This window comes from Galeopterus variegatus, unplaced genomic scaffold (assembly GCF_000696425.1).
Source record: "Galeopterus variegatus unplaced genomic scaffold, G_variegatus-3.0.2 Scaffold607, whole genome shotgun sequence".
In the NCBI taxonomy this organism is placed as follows: Eukaryota; Metazoa; Chordata; class Mammalia; order Dermoptera; family Cynocephalidae; genus Galeopterus; species Galeopterus variegatus.
In genome coordinates this window covers 555,005-570,126 of record NW_007726718.1, presented here as the reverse complement: position 1 = coordinate 570,126, position 15,122 = coordinate 555,005, and the positions used below count along the sequence as shown (strand labels likewise).

The 15,122-nt window shown below is 36.9% G+C and overlaps 1 pseudogene; it reads right to left on the bottom strand.

Annotated features, from left to right (window-relative positions):
* Positions 1–389: 389 nt before the first annotated feature.
* On the bottom strand, positions 390–954 carry LOC103588710 (annotated as a pseudogene).
* Between the last annotated feature and the right edge of the window lie 14,168 nt (positions 955–15,122).

Below are 15,122 nucleotides of genomic sequence, written 5' to 3'. Positions count from 1 at the left end.
GACTCAGGAACACAAAGGCAGAGGGAATGAATCCCTTTTTTTTTAGACCTCACTTAAATATTCTTTGATGCTTTGCTCTTTTACTATAAAGCTGGTCTTTTTACCTGGATTTTTTCTTCTTTAAATTCTGGGTTGCTATTCTTACACTCATATTAACAACTTGATGGCCCCATCACAGTACCAAAATATCCCCCAAAATGGAGTTCAAATCTGACCAAAACATAAACTGGGGTGTGTGACTATCTAGAATTTTGAAGGACAAGCAGCAGGAAAAGTCACCCTAAGCCACTATGTGAATGGGGTCACGAGAGAAGAGAAATCTACATGCAATGCTGAACTTGAGAACACTGCTCAGGCCTCTGGGACAGTTTATGTCTCCAAGCTTTCCCTTACTTCCCAGACAGTTGCTCATACAGTTTGGGCACATGGTCATCCCATTCAGCCTGGTAACAAGAGCCAGCCACCGGGGGTCCCAGCTCATACTTTTTAACGGAAGGACGCCACCTTGAATTTGCCACAGTGGTCTCCAGATCAGTTGCTGAGAATAGGGTTGTTGCACTTCAGCGGCCTGTCCTGCTCATAAACCAGCCAGACATAGCAGTGGAGGACTGTGCCCTTGGGAGGCCCAGAGCCCACGTACTCGGAAAGGACGGTGCCACTGCTGATGTCGTTGCCCTTCATGTTGACCACCAGAAAAAGGTGCCATTCCCTGTTTTTGGGATCCTTCCTGCTGGGAGCATCTGGGTCTGTCAGGACCAAGGTGTAGAGCTTACCCGGATCAAGACCATCCCACTCAATGCTAGTAGGTCTGTTCTTAACCTGGGTGGGTGTCATCACTTTGCCCAGCTCGTCCACCACCACCCCACTGTAGGTGACTTGCAGTGGGTGCTGCAGCCGCTCCTCCACTTCCTGCAGGCTCAAGGGCCTGGACCACTAGCTGAGGTCCACCGGCATGGCAGGGCCAAGCGGGGCATTCAGCTGGGAGTGGCGTGGGAGGCAGGATGCAGGTGGGAAGGAGCTTCCTCCCAAAGAAAGAATTTTAATGTTTAGTAATAATAAATATAACAATAAATGTAAAATTAAGGGAATAATTTGAATATTTAATAATAGTTAAGCTGAATAATTTTAACCTGGAGATAGAATTTGTACTGCAGACTGATCATGCAGACTGCAGCAATTTAGTGCAATTGGGGGACCCTTGACTGTCAAAAGACCATGGATTTAGTCATCCAGAAAAGGTGTGGAAGGGGTTTGAACCAAGGCAGGCACAGTCACACCACTGGATACCCAAAAGGGGGAGGAATTTTTAAGATTTTAATTTTTTTAGAGCAGTTTTAGGATCACAAAAAAATTGAGCAGAAGGCAGAGAGATTTCCAATATCCCTCCTATTGACATTCACCACCAGAGTGATACCTTTGTTACAACTGATGAACCTACCTTGATACATCATCACACAAAGTCTGTAGTTTATATTAAGATTCGCTCTTGGTGCTGTACACTCTATGGGTTTGGACAAATGTATAATGAAAAGTATCCACCATTACAGTGTCATTCAAAATAGTTTTGCTGCCCTAAAAACCTTCTGTGCTCTGCCTATTCATCCCTCCTTCTTTCCTAAACCCTGGCAACCATTGATCTTTTTGCTGACTCCATAGTTTTGCCTTTTCCAGAATGTCATATAATTGGAATCATTAAAAGGGAGAGTTTTAAATACAAATTCATTAATCCAACTAAAATTTACTTAACACCTACTGTTTGCAATGGTCTAGTAACAATAAAAAGAATACTATAGAATTATATAAACAAAAGAAAAGGCAGGCTACTCACAATGCCCAAAATGTGGGGTACTTTGAGTAAGGGTTCAAATAATTCAAGGCATAGTGTTTGACTATATATTTTAGGTGAAAAGTACTCTTTGGGCTCTTGAGAATACATCTTCTTTCTGACCCTCAGTGTGCTTGGTTGACATAAATAAACCTAAATGTCCCAGAAGGAAGCAGGTGTAGATAGTTCCACAATGTATCTATGCATACTATCCAGACACACTGAAGTTTTATCTTAGATACAAATAAATAAATTAACAAATTAATATTCTGGGTTGTAAAGTCCCACATATTTTGATTCTGCAGGCAAGTTTTCCAATGCAGTGCATTCAGAATTCAGGATGTAGAGACATAAGCAATAAAGCTTGAACTTAACCTTCTATGAAACTCTTGCTGCTGAAATTCAAATATTATACGTTAGTTTCAAAAAGCAACAGGTGGAACCACCATTTGGGCCATCCAGGTGAGTGCATGCAGGACCCGAACCATACTATACCATCCCCCAGGGATTGATGCAAGGCCTGCCCACAGGCTCACAGGCCCCAACAAACCACTGCCTGAGCTGCCCACGTGGGAGCATGCAGGACCCACATACTAACTGAACAGGAAGGAGCCAAGGCAGCCCACTACACACTCAACTGCATCAGTAAAAGAGTCATCAGCAGAACCTACAAACAGAGGAGGAAGTCTTCCCCCTCATAACCCACTCCAGAGTGATAGAAGAATTAAGTGTTCTACCAGACGACCAAACATCAGAGTAAAATTACTAGAACTACAAATAAACAAGAAGATATGACACCACCAAAGGAATATGGTAATTTTTAAGTCCCAAACCCCATAGAGCAAGAAACCCTTCAGATGTCTGAAAAGAAATTCCGAGCACTGATTTTAAGAAAACTCCAAGAAATAAGAGAAGAATTAACTAGAGAACACAGTGAAACAAGAAAAAATATCTGGGATATGAAGGAGGAAATTTGCAAAGAGATTAATAATTTTAAAAAGAATGTAACAGAACTCCTGGAAATGAAGGATTCTCTAAATGAAATAAAAGACAGAACAGAAAGCTTGAGCAGCAGTCTAGAGCAAGCAGAAGAAAGAATCTCAGAACTCAAAGACGGTCTTTTTGAAATAACCCAGGCAGACAAGATAAAGGAAAAAAGGATTTAAAAGAATGAAGAAAATTTAAGAGAGCTAGCAGACAACCTCAAGCACACAAACATCTGAATGATGGGTATTCCAGAAAGGGAGGCAAAAGGAAAATGCATTGAGAACTTATTCAAGGAAGTAATAAGATAAAACTTCCCAGGTGTAGCAGGGGATGCAGACCTTCAGATTCAGAAGCCCAAAGATCCCCAAACAGATTCAATCCAAAAAGATCCTCTCTGAGACATGTGATAGTCAAACTGGCAAAACTCAAAGACAAAGAGAGAATTCTAAAAGCAGCAAGAGAAAAGCACCAAATCACCTAGAAGGGAGCCCCCATCAGATTAACAGCAGACTTCTGAACTGAAATTTACAGCCCAGAAGAATATGGGATGATATAAAGACTAAAAGAAAAAAAATTTCCAGCCAGAATCCTATATCCAGCACAGTTATTCAGAAATGAGGGAGAAATAGTGTATTTCCCTGACAAGCAGAAATTATGGGAGTTCACTACCACATGACCAGCCCTGCAAGAAATACTCAATGGAGTCCTGCATCCAGAATCTGAAAAATAATGATCAATATCATGGATTCACAAGAAAGAGCAAAACCCCCCATTAAAACCAAAATGCAAACAAGAAAGAGAAAAGCTAAATCAAGTCACCTGAAAAATACAACTAGCATTGAAGATAAAAACAAAAGGTGAAGAAAGGGATAAATGATGTTCAAGACATATAAACAAAAAGCAATATAATGACAGGAGTAAAGCAATACTTATCAATAACAACCCTAAATGTAAATGGATTAAACTCAACATTCAAAAGACACAGACTGATTGGATTAAAAGCTAGACCCAACTATCTGTTGTCTTCAAGAGACTCACCTCACCTATAAAGACAAACACAGGCTAAAAGTGAAGGGATGGCAAAAGATATACCATGCAAATGAAAACCTCAGATGAGAATGGCTAGCTATTCTTATACTGGATAAAATAGACTTCAAATCAAAAACCATAAAAAGAGATAAAGAAGGCCATTATATAATGATAAAGTGATGTATCCAGTTAGAGGACATAGCAATCATAAATATGTATGCACCCAACACTGGAGCTCCTAGATATGTAAAGCAAGCACTCTTAGATCTAAAAAAAGAGATAGACCCAAATACAATAATAGTGAGTGACCTGAACACCCCTCTTTCACCACTACACAGATCTTTCAGGCAACAAATCAACAAAGCAACACAGGATTTAAACAACACCTTAGACCAATTAGACCTGGCAGACATCTACAGAACATTTCATCCAACACCTACAGATTACACATTCTTCTCATCAGCACATGGAACATTCTACAAGACAGACCACATACTAGGTCAAAAATCAAGTCTTAGCAAATTTTAAAAAATTGAAATCACCCCAAGTATCTTTTCAGACCACAGTGGGTTAAACCTAGAAATCAATAACAAGCAAAATTCTGGAAACTACTCAAGTGCATGGAAACTGAACAACAGACTCCTGAACGACCTATAGGTCCAAGAAGAAATTAAACATGGAATCCAAAAATTTCTTGAAACTAATGAAAATAAAGATACATCATACCAAAACCTGTGGGATACTGTAAAAGCAGTTTTACAGAGGGAAGTTTATTGCAATAAATGTTTACATCAAAAGAATGGAAAAATTTCAAATAAATGACCTAACACTATGCCTCAAAGAACTAGAAAAACAACAACAATCCAATCCCAAAAGTAGTAGATGGAAAGAAATAAGTAAGATCAGGACAGAACTAAATGAAATAGAGACCCAAAAAACAATACAAAAGATCAACGAAACAAAAAGTTGGTTTTTTGAGAAGATAAATAAAATAGATAAACCATTAGCTAGGTTAACAAAAAAAAAACAAGAGAGAAGATTGAAATAACAAAAATCAGTACTGAAAAGGAAGACATTACAACCAATACCACAGAAATACAATGAATCATTAGAGATTATTATAAACAATTTTATACCAACAAATATGAAAACCTGGAGGAAATGGATAAATTTTTGGACACATACAAGCTACCAAGTCTGAACCAAGAAGAAATAGAAAACCTGAACAGACCAATAACAAGCAATGAGATTGAAGCAGTAATTAGAAATCTTCCAACACAGAAAAGCCCAACAGCAGATGGCCTTTCAGCTGAATTCTGTCAAACCTTTAAGAAGAATTAATACCACATCTCCTCAAACTATTCCAAAAAATTGAAAAAGAAGCCATTCTCCCAAATTCATTTGATGAGGCCAGGATCATCCTGATACCAAAACCAGATAAACATACAACAAAAAAGAAAACTAGAGGCCAATATCCTTGAAGGACATAGATGCAAAAGTTCTCAACAAAATTCTAACAAGCAGATAACAGAAACACTCCGAAAAAGTTATACACCATGATCAAGTGGAATTCATCCCAGGGATGCAAGTTTGGTTCAACATATGCAAGTCAATAAATGTGATACACCACATCAACAAAACCAAGGACAAAAACCATATGATTATCTCAATTGATGAAGAAAAGGCATTCAACACACTTCAATATCCTTTCATGATTAAGACTCTCAGCAAATTAGGTACAGAAGGAAATTATCTCAATACAATAAAAGCCATTTATGACAAACCAATCACCAATATCATCCTGAATGGGGAAAAGCTGAAAGATTTTCTCTTAAGAACAGGAACAAGACAAGGATGCCCACTCTCATCACTCCTATTTCACATAGTATTGGAAGTACTAGCCAGAACAATCAGAAAGAGAAAGAAATAAAGGGCATCAAGATTGGAAAGGATGAGGTCAAATTGTCCTCATCTGTGCTGATGACATGATCTTATACATAGAAAAACCTATAGATTCTACCAAAAAGCTCTTACAGCTGATTAACAATTTCAGTAATGTTGAAAGATAGAAAATCAACACCCTCAAATCAATAGCTTTTTAATACCCCAATAACAAACTAGCAGAAAATGAAATTGAGAAAGCAAACCCATTTACAATAGTTTCCAAAAAAATAAAATGCCTAGGTATCAATTTAACCAAGGAGGTGAAAGATCTCTACCATGAGAACTACAAAACACTACTGAAAGAAGTTAAACAGGACACAAAAATGTGGAAAGACATACCATGATCTTGGATGGGAAGAATTAACATTATGAAAATGTCCCTTCTACCCAAAACAATCTACAGATTCAATGCAATGCCCTTCAAAATACCAATGACATTCTTCGCAGAAATAGAAAAAGCAATCCAAATATTCATATGGAACAACAAAAGACCCTGAATAGCCAAAGCAATCCTGAGCAAAAAAAAAAATAAAGCCAGAGGCACAACACTACCTGACTTCAAATTATATTACAAAGCTTTTGTGACCAAAATAGCATGGTACTGGCATAAAAACAGACAGTAGGATCAATGGAACAGAATAGAAAACCTGAGAATCAACCAACATACTTACAACCAACTGATCTTTCACAAAGGCACCAAGAGCATACATTGGGGAAAAGACTGCCTCTTCAATAAATAGTGCTGGGAAAATTGGGCAGCCATATGCAGAAAAATGAAACTGGACCTGCACCTCTCAGCATATACCCAAATCAACTCAAAATGGATTAAAGACTAAAATATAAGACCTGAAACCATAAAATTAAATAAAATTACTAATTATATTAAATTAAAAAGCTTCCACACAGCAAAGGAAACAATCAACAGAGCAGAAAGACAACCTTCAGAATGGGCGAAAATATTGCAAACTATACATTTGACAAGGGATTAATATCGAGAATATACAAAGAACTCAAACAATTATACAGTAGAAAAACAAATAATCCAATTAAAAAATGGGCAAGGGGATGAATAGACATTTTTCAAAGAAAGACATACAAATGGCCAACAGGTACATGAAAAAATGCTCAGCATCACTAGTCATAAGAGAAATGCAAATCAAAACCACATTGAGATATCATCTCACCCCAGTTAGACTGGCCATTATTAAAAAGACAGAGAATAACAAATGCTGACAGGGCTGCAGGGAAAGGGGAACTCTTCTACACTGTTGGTGGGACTGTAAACTAGCACAGCCATCATGGAAAACAGTATGAAGGTTTCTCAAACAACTGCAGCTAGAGCTACCATAGGATCCAGTAATCTCACTGATGGGTATACGTCCAGAGGAATGGAAATCATCATGTCGAAGGGATACCTGCCCTCCCGTGTTCATCACAGCTCTATTTATAGTAGCCAAAATATGGAACCAAACTAAGTGTCCATCGACAGATGACTGGATAAAGAAAATGTGGTATATATACACAATGCAGTACTACTCAGCCATAAAAAAAGAATGAAATTCTGCTATTTGGACCAACATGGATGAGTCTGGAGAAAGTTATGTTAAGTGAAATAAGCCAGACAAAGAAACAGAAGCACCACATGTTCTTACTCATAACTGGCTGCTAGGAAAGAAGGAAGGGGGGTGGAGGGAAGGAGGAAAGAAGGAAGGAATGAAGGAAAGAAAGAAAGAAAAGACCACAACAATACGTTGAACTTTCAGAAGGAGAGAACAAACCTAAGGATGCTAGAGATGAAGGGGAGGGAAGGAGGGGCCTTGGGAAGTTATAGGTCAGGCAAAGCACATAAAGAAATATCACAATTTGTAAGAATGAATATGCTAATAATAAGTAAAAATTTTAAATAAAAAAATAGGAAGAAAAAAAAAAGCAACAGGTTTCCAGGGTTGTTAGATAAAATAATGCGCCTGAATTATATTTGTGTCTTTCTTAACCACATTCTCCTCTCATTTCCATATGAAAATAATGGCAAATTAGGCTGTCCATTTCTTTAACCACCCCAGAGAATCTCAATTTGCCTAATGAAGACTTCCGATTTTGTTTGTTTGCTCATTTCATTTTTAGGTATAAAGAACAATAGCTACGTACATTGTCCCTGCGTGCTTCAGACTTAAATACCTCCTGTATTTTTCCTATGCCACTGAGCCATCCTGTTGATTCAAGAACCTGCCTTTCATTCCGCCAGGGCTTTGCCCTTTAAGTCACCCTGAACTACGCTGGTGCCCAAGGCGCTTCATATCTAGGACCTCTTCACAGTAAATAGCATATGACAGAGCTTGATCCAACTCTCAGAAAAAAACAGGTGTTATTTAAACTCTAGGGAGAAAACAGAGTTTGTTTATTTGCTTTTCAAGATAATCGCTCAGACCCAAACCATCCAAAGCAATGAAAAATATTATGTAAGACAAATTTCATTATGTTATCTTCCAGTTGCTTCAGTAACAACTGCAGAATATCTAATTCTGATCTCAACAATAACAAACATTTTTTTTAAGTAAGTTGGCCAGATGTCTATGTCTGAGACAAGGCAATGGAAAAGGCATGTGTGTATGTGAGCATAAAACAAAGGATGGATTTCATAGACTGAGGTTCTGATATTTTCTTGGCAATAAGATCAAAAATTATGAACTACATGATCCTGAAATCCTTCCTAGAGTAAAACAATGCTTCCTTTATTTAGTTGAAGTCTCTCAAAACAAAAGACATCCATAAGTGTCAACTTTAAATTCCAAAGGTGGCTTAAGTATGAATATGAAACGTACAAGAGTTTGTTATTTATAAAATTATTTTAAAATATATATTTTTTAAGTTTTATGTGAATTCAGATATGTCTTCATATACATGTATATTTTAACAATGTAAACTTTTTGTTCTGTTTTCCATTTTTTTGCTTGGCTCCTCCATTCACCTCGTTGCTCTACTCTAATCCACAATCACCCCTCCAGCACTCACATACACACAGACATACACACGTGTGGGCGTGCATGCCATGTTGACTACCTAATGTGTATCCTTCCATATTTCTTACCATGCAATTATATATGCACATACATACATATGAGGGTTTATCCTAGTTTATTTCATAAACTATGAACACTCATTTTTGCATCTTCTTTGTCCTTAACATTCTTATAAAAATCTTTCCAAATCAAGTGGTATCTTCTTTTTAATGGATGGATAATAGTCTGTAGTTGATGAACATAATGTATTCAACCATTCCCCTTCTGATTCAATTTGTTTCCAGTGTTTTACCTTTATGAAACACATCATAATAAGCATCCTTGTACAAATATCATTATACACTGGTGATTTATTTTTAAGGAAGAGATTTTAAAGACTGGGCCACCCAGTTAAAGGACATATGCATTTGTTAATTTAAGAGACATTGCCAGATTGCTTTTCAAAGTGACTTTAATCTTTTATATTGTGAAGAGCAATGCATGAGAGAATCTCTTCCTTTCAATTCCTTCCAGAAATAGTTTTTGATCTTTTTAACTTTTGCCAATTTGATAGGTATAAAGTGAAATCTTATTGTTAATTCAGTTTGCATCTTTTCATGTATTTGCTGGGTCTTCGTATTTGCTTTTCTGTCCATTGTTTATTTATGGGGTTTGGCTACTCTTTTCGTCCAAATGTAGGAGCTCCTTGTAACAGATATTGACACTCTGTTTGCCCTCTGTATTACACATATTTATTTATTTAGAATTTCATTTATTAACTTTATTTATGATACCGTTTGCCCTAAAATATACTCAAAATATTCATATTGTGCACTGTGGTTTCTGAGTTTTAAGATCTGGTTGAGAATGTATCCTCATCCCTTAGATCTTCTCTGTCCAATACTGTAGCCACTCATCACACGTGACTATTGAACACTTGAAATGTGGCCAGTCCAAATTGAGATGTACTGTAAGTGTAAAATACACACCAGATTTTTTTTTTTAAAAAGATGACCGATAAAGGGATCTTAACCCTTGACTTGATATTGTCAGCACCATGCTCACCCTGTGAGCTAACCGCCCATCCCTATACGGAATCCGAACCCATGGCCTTGGTGTTATCAGCACCACACTCTCCCGAGTGAGCCACAGGCCAGCCCACACACCAGATTTTGAAGACAAAAAAAAAGAATACAAATTTTCTCATCAATAACTTTTTATATTGGTTGCATGTTGAAATGATAATAGTTTGGATATATAGGATTATATCAAATACATTGTAGGACAGCTGTAAAGAAAGCTTCTATCATCTTAGAGAATACATTTCTTGTCATAGACAGAATTCTGCTAGAAATATGAATGTTAAAGGTGCTTCTGGTGAGGTCTCAGATGGAAATGAGGGGCGTGTTGCTGGACACTGGAGGAAAAGAAATTCTTGTTATAAAGTGGCAGAAACTTAACTAAAATTTGTTCCTCAGTTGGATGGAAGGTAAAAGTTATACACAATGAACTTGGATATTTAGGTGAGGAAATTTTCAAGCAGATTGTGAAAAGTAGAGCCTGTTTTTTCCTTACTGCTTATAGTTAAATGTGAGAGGAAAGAGATAAATTGAAGAATGAACTGTTAAGCAAAAGGGAAACAGGACTTGATGATTCAAAATATTCTCAGCCTATTCAAATAGGCTCTGGAAACTGAGGGTGTGGATGGACAACACTTTGCTAAACAGATTAGGTGTGTGACTCACGTATTCGATCAATCTCAGCAGATGTCAGGAATAGAGATGCAGTTATCTGGGAAATACCTGTAGAGGACCCTCTTGTCTAGAAAATAGAAAAGGTTTTTTGAGAATTTTATACCAGCAGAAACACTGCCAGCCTGGACTGAAAGGGACAGATAGGATGAAATGAAAGAAGAATGACTCTGAGGGCAAAGGCCTGAGCAGATGAGACTTCCTCAGTTCAAGAGGGCAGGGCCACCTCTCAGGGCCAACAGGATGGGACTATAACCTAGAACCAAGGGGTCAGTGGTGCCACCCAGGACTCAGTGGGCAGGGCTGTCCTGGTGGGCCAAGAGTACAGAGCATCGAGCCTTAAAGAATTATTCTCAGGCCTTCAAATCTAATGGAGTTTGCTCTACTGAGTTTCAGACTTACTTGGGACCTATAACCTCTTTTATCCTCCTTTGGAATGGAAATGTCTATCCTATCTCTGTCCCACCATTTTCTTTGGTAAGCAGATAAGTTGTCTGGTTTCACAGGTTTGCAGATGGAAAGGAATTTTGCCCCAAGATGCACCATACCCTAACTCTTGCCCATCCCTGAATTAGATGATTTTGAACTTCAGACATCCAGAACTGTAAGAGAATAAATTTGTGTTGGTTTAAGCCGCTAAGTTTATAGTAATTTGTTACACCAGCAGCAGAAGATTAATACAAAGATAAAGAAGTGACAAATCAAAAGTATAAAGAGAAAGTAGAGGAAGAAATCAGAGAAAAAAAGAGTCAAAATTTTGAAAAAGACTATATGTGCATGATAGGAATTTCCCTCTGTGATGTTCACCAAAGAGCAGAGAAAGAACATATTCCTAAATTTTTTAGATTGATAAAGGGGGGTTGAGAAATCTGCTTTTGTCCTAGTCAGCATAGATTCCATAATAGAATGCTTATAAATTACAGAAAAGTAACATTTTAATTAAAAATGTGGAAATTATCATCACTGAGGACTGCATAATATTTTCCTAAAAGTTCTAAGGAAATTAATTGAAAAATAAATTGTATTTAATGCAAGGTCTTAATAAAAACTGTACAAAAGCACTATCTTTCTTGTAGAACTAGCCTAGCTAGTAAAAATTATAATTCATTTTGTTTTCTGCTTATTTAAATTTTTAGACTTTTATACAATTTCTATTTATTACTTGAGCAATTAAAAAAAGAACAGTTGGGCAAAGCATGTCCATGGTCGTACACAGGAGCTGAGGGCAGCTCCCTCTACCTGGAAGCAGGCAAGGAGCATGCCAAACACACCACTTCCACATGAGTGGCCCACCACAGCCACGGCTGCTGCAAAAGTAGCTTGATGCCACAGCAGTAGCCACAGCCACCATGCAGGTGGCCCACCAGACACTCAACTACATTGACACAAGGAGAGTCACCAGCAGAGACCAGAAAAAGAATAGGATATCTCTCTTCTTGAAGCCCACTCCAGAGTAATGGAAGAAGCAACTGTTCTACCAGATGACTAGGCATCAACATAAAGATACTAGGAATATGAAAACCTAAGAAAGTATGACACCACCAAAAGAATACAGTAATTCTCAAATATTGAACCCTATATAGCAGGAAACCCTTGAAATGACTGAAAAGGAATTCTGAGCAACAATCGTAAGGAAACTCAATGCGATAGGAGAAGACTCAGTTAGACAACATAATGAAATGAGAGAAAAACATCCAGGATATGAAGGAGGAAATTTACAAGAGATTAATACCTTAAAAAGAATGTAGCAGAACTCATGGAACTGAAAGATTTCCTCAATTAAATAGAAAATACAGACAGCTTAAGCAGCAGGCTAGAAGCAGAAGAAAGAATTTCTGATCTTGAAAATAGTCTTTTTGAAATAACTCAGGTGGACAAAAATAAAGGAAAAATGATTTTTAAAAATGAAGAAAATCTGAGAGCTAGCAGACAACCTTAAGCCCACAAGCATTCAAATCATGCGAGGAGAAAAGAAAAGGCATGGAAAACCTATTCAATGGAATAATAATGGAAAACTTCCCAGGTATAGGGAGAAACACAGACCTTCAGATCCAGGAGGCTCAAAGATCCCCAAACAGATTCAACCCAAAAATATGAGACACATTATAGACAAACTGACAAAGCTCAAAGACAAAGAGAGAATCTTAAAAGAAGCAAGAGAAAAGTGTCAAGTCACCGATAAGGGAGAGTCTATCAGAATAACAGCAGACTTCTCAACAGAAACTCTACACACCAGAAGAACATGGGATGACATATTCAAAATACTAAAAGAAAAAAACTGCCAGCCAAGAATACTATACCCAGCAAGGCTATCCTTCAGAAATGAGGGATAAATAGTGTATTTTCTGGACAAACAAAAACTGGGAGTTCACCACCACATGACTAGCCCTACAAGAAATCCTCAAGGGAGTCCTACATCTGGAATCCCCAAAATGACAATCACTACCACAAATACACAAGAAAGAACAAAACCCACTGGTAGCACAAAAATGCAAACAAGAAAGAGAAAGAAACTAGATCTTACCACCACAAAAAAAACATAACAACAATGTAATAACAACCCTGTTTTTTTCTCATTCAGTCATTTTGGTCTTCTCTCTTTCTTTCTTGGTCAATCTAGATAAAGGTTTGCAAATTTTGTTGATCTTTTTAAAGAAAAAAAATTTAAAAAAAGAAACAGTTGATAATAAGAAAAATGAGAAAAAAATCACTGGTCTTAAGCAATTTTATTATGTTGTAAGTCTGTGTGGGTTTTTTTTTTTTTTTGATGTTTCTTATGTTTGAAATTAATTGAGTTTCTTGGATTTATGAGTTTATAGTTTTCATCAAAACTGTACTTTAGAAACTTTTTATAATTCTTTTTTCTGTCTCCTCTCTCTTCTCTTTTAAAGATCCCAGCTATACATATATTATGTCACTTGATATTGTCCCACATTTCACTGATGCTCTACTTACATATCTTAGTATTTTTTCTCATTCTACTTCATTTGGAATAGTTACTATTGCTATGCTGCTATGCTTTCAAGTTCACCAGTCTTTTCTTCTGCAAAGTCCATGTGCTGTTAATCCCATCCAGAGTATTTTTCCTCTCAAATATGGCATTTTTTATCTCTGACATTCCATTTGAGTCTTTTCTATTTCTTCTGTCTCTACTTAATATGCTTAATCATCTTCTACCTTCCAAAATATATGGAATCTAACTATAACTTTCTTAATGTCTACTAATTCCATCTTCTCTGTCATTTGTGGATATGTTTTGATGGGTTGATTTTTCTCCTCATTTTGGGTCACAATTCCCTGCATATTGCATGCCTGATAATTTTGTTTTGTTTTGTTTTGTTTGGCAGCTGGCCTGTATGGGGATCCAAACCTTTGACACTGGTGTTGTAACACCATGCTCTAACCAACTGCGCTATCATACCTGATAATTTCTGACTGGTTGCTAAACATTGTGAATTTTATTTTGTTGGTGATTGAATATTTTTGTGTTCCTAAAAAAATTCTCAAGCTTTGTTCTAGGATGTAGTTAAGTTACTTGGAAACAGTTTGATTACTTTGAGGCTTTGTTTTAAGCTTTGTTTAGATGAGATCTGAGTTGCCTTTGAGTAGATCTAATTGAGCCTCATAACTCCGTCAATACACCTGTGATTATCCAATACCCTGTGAATTCTGAGTGTTTTCCTTTCTGGTTAGTGGGATTACAAACTATTCCTGACCTTGCATGAATTCTGAAGATTTCTCTTTCTGATATTCTTGGGTTATTCTTTCTGCTCAGCCTCTGGTAGCTCCCTGACACATGCATGGATCAGCTCTCAGCTGAAAACTCAAGGAGGCGCTTTGCAGATCTCAGGAAAACCCTCTTTGGACACTCTCTTCTTCAGTACTCTGTCCTGAAAACTCAACTGAGGGAGACAACCAGTATTCATCTGGATTCCCCCTCCCTGCACTACTGCCAGGAAATTCCCTCTGAACAGCAAACTGGAATAGTCGCAGGGCTCACACCTCATTTGTTTACCCTCTCTCAGGGATGCACCGCCTGATGTCCAATGTTTGAAAACCATGCTTTCACATTTTTTTTTTTCATTAAAAATGGTTTCAGGTCCCTATTATTCCATTTTGAATGGAAACTGAAATTCAAACTAAACATATTTTGGTATATATCATAAAAGTTTAATAACTGAAAGTTTTTTTTAACTGATGCAAGTATTCTTTGACAGATCAATAAATCTCCATATCACTGAAAGAGAGTCATGTAATGTATCAAAAAGGTGGCACCATAAATCTGTGGCCAAAAGGAGGAATTAGCCAGTAAAACGAGCTGGAAAATTCTTTAGCTACTTGGTAACAAAATCAATTTATATCTTTACCACACACAATACTTGAAATAAATTTCAGTTGGAATAAAGATTAACTGTAAATCAAATGAGCAAATACAAAAAAAAATATGAATATTTATTTAATCCCTCCATGCACAGAGTTTCTAAGTTTAAATTAAAAGGTATTAGAAAATACAGAAGAATAGACAAATCTGACTGATAGAAATAAAAAATCTACATGTCAAAAACTATTAATAAAATAAATGAGAAA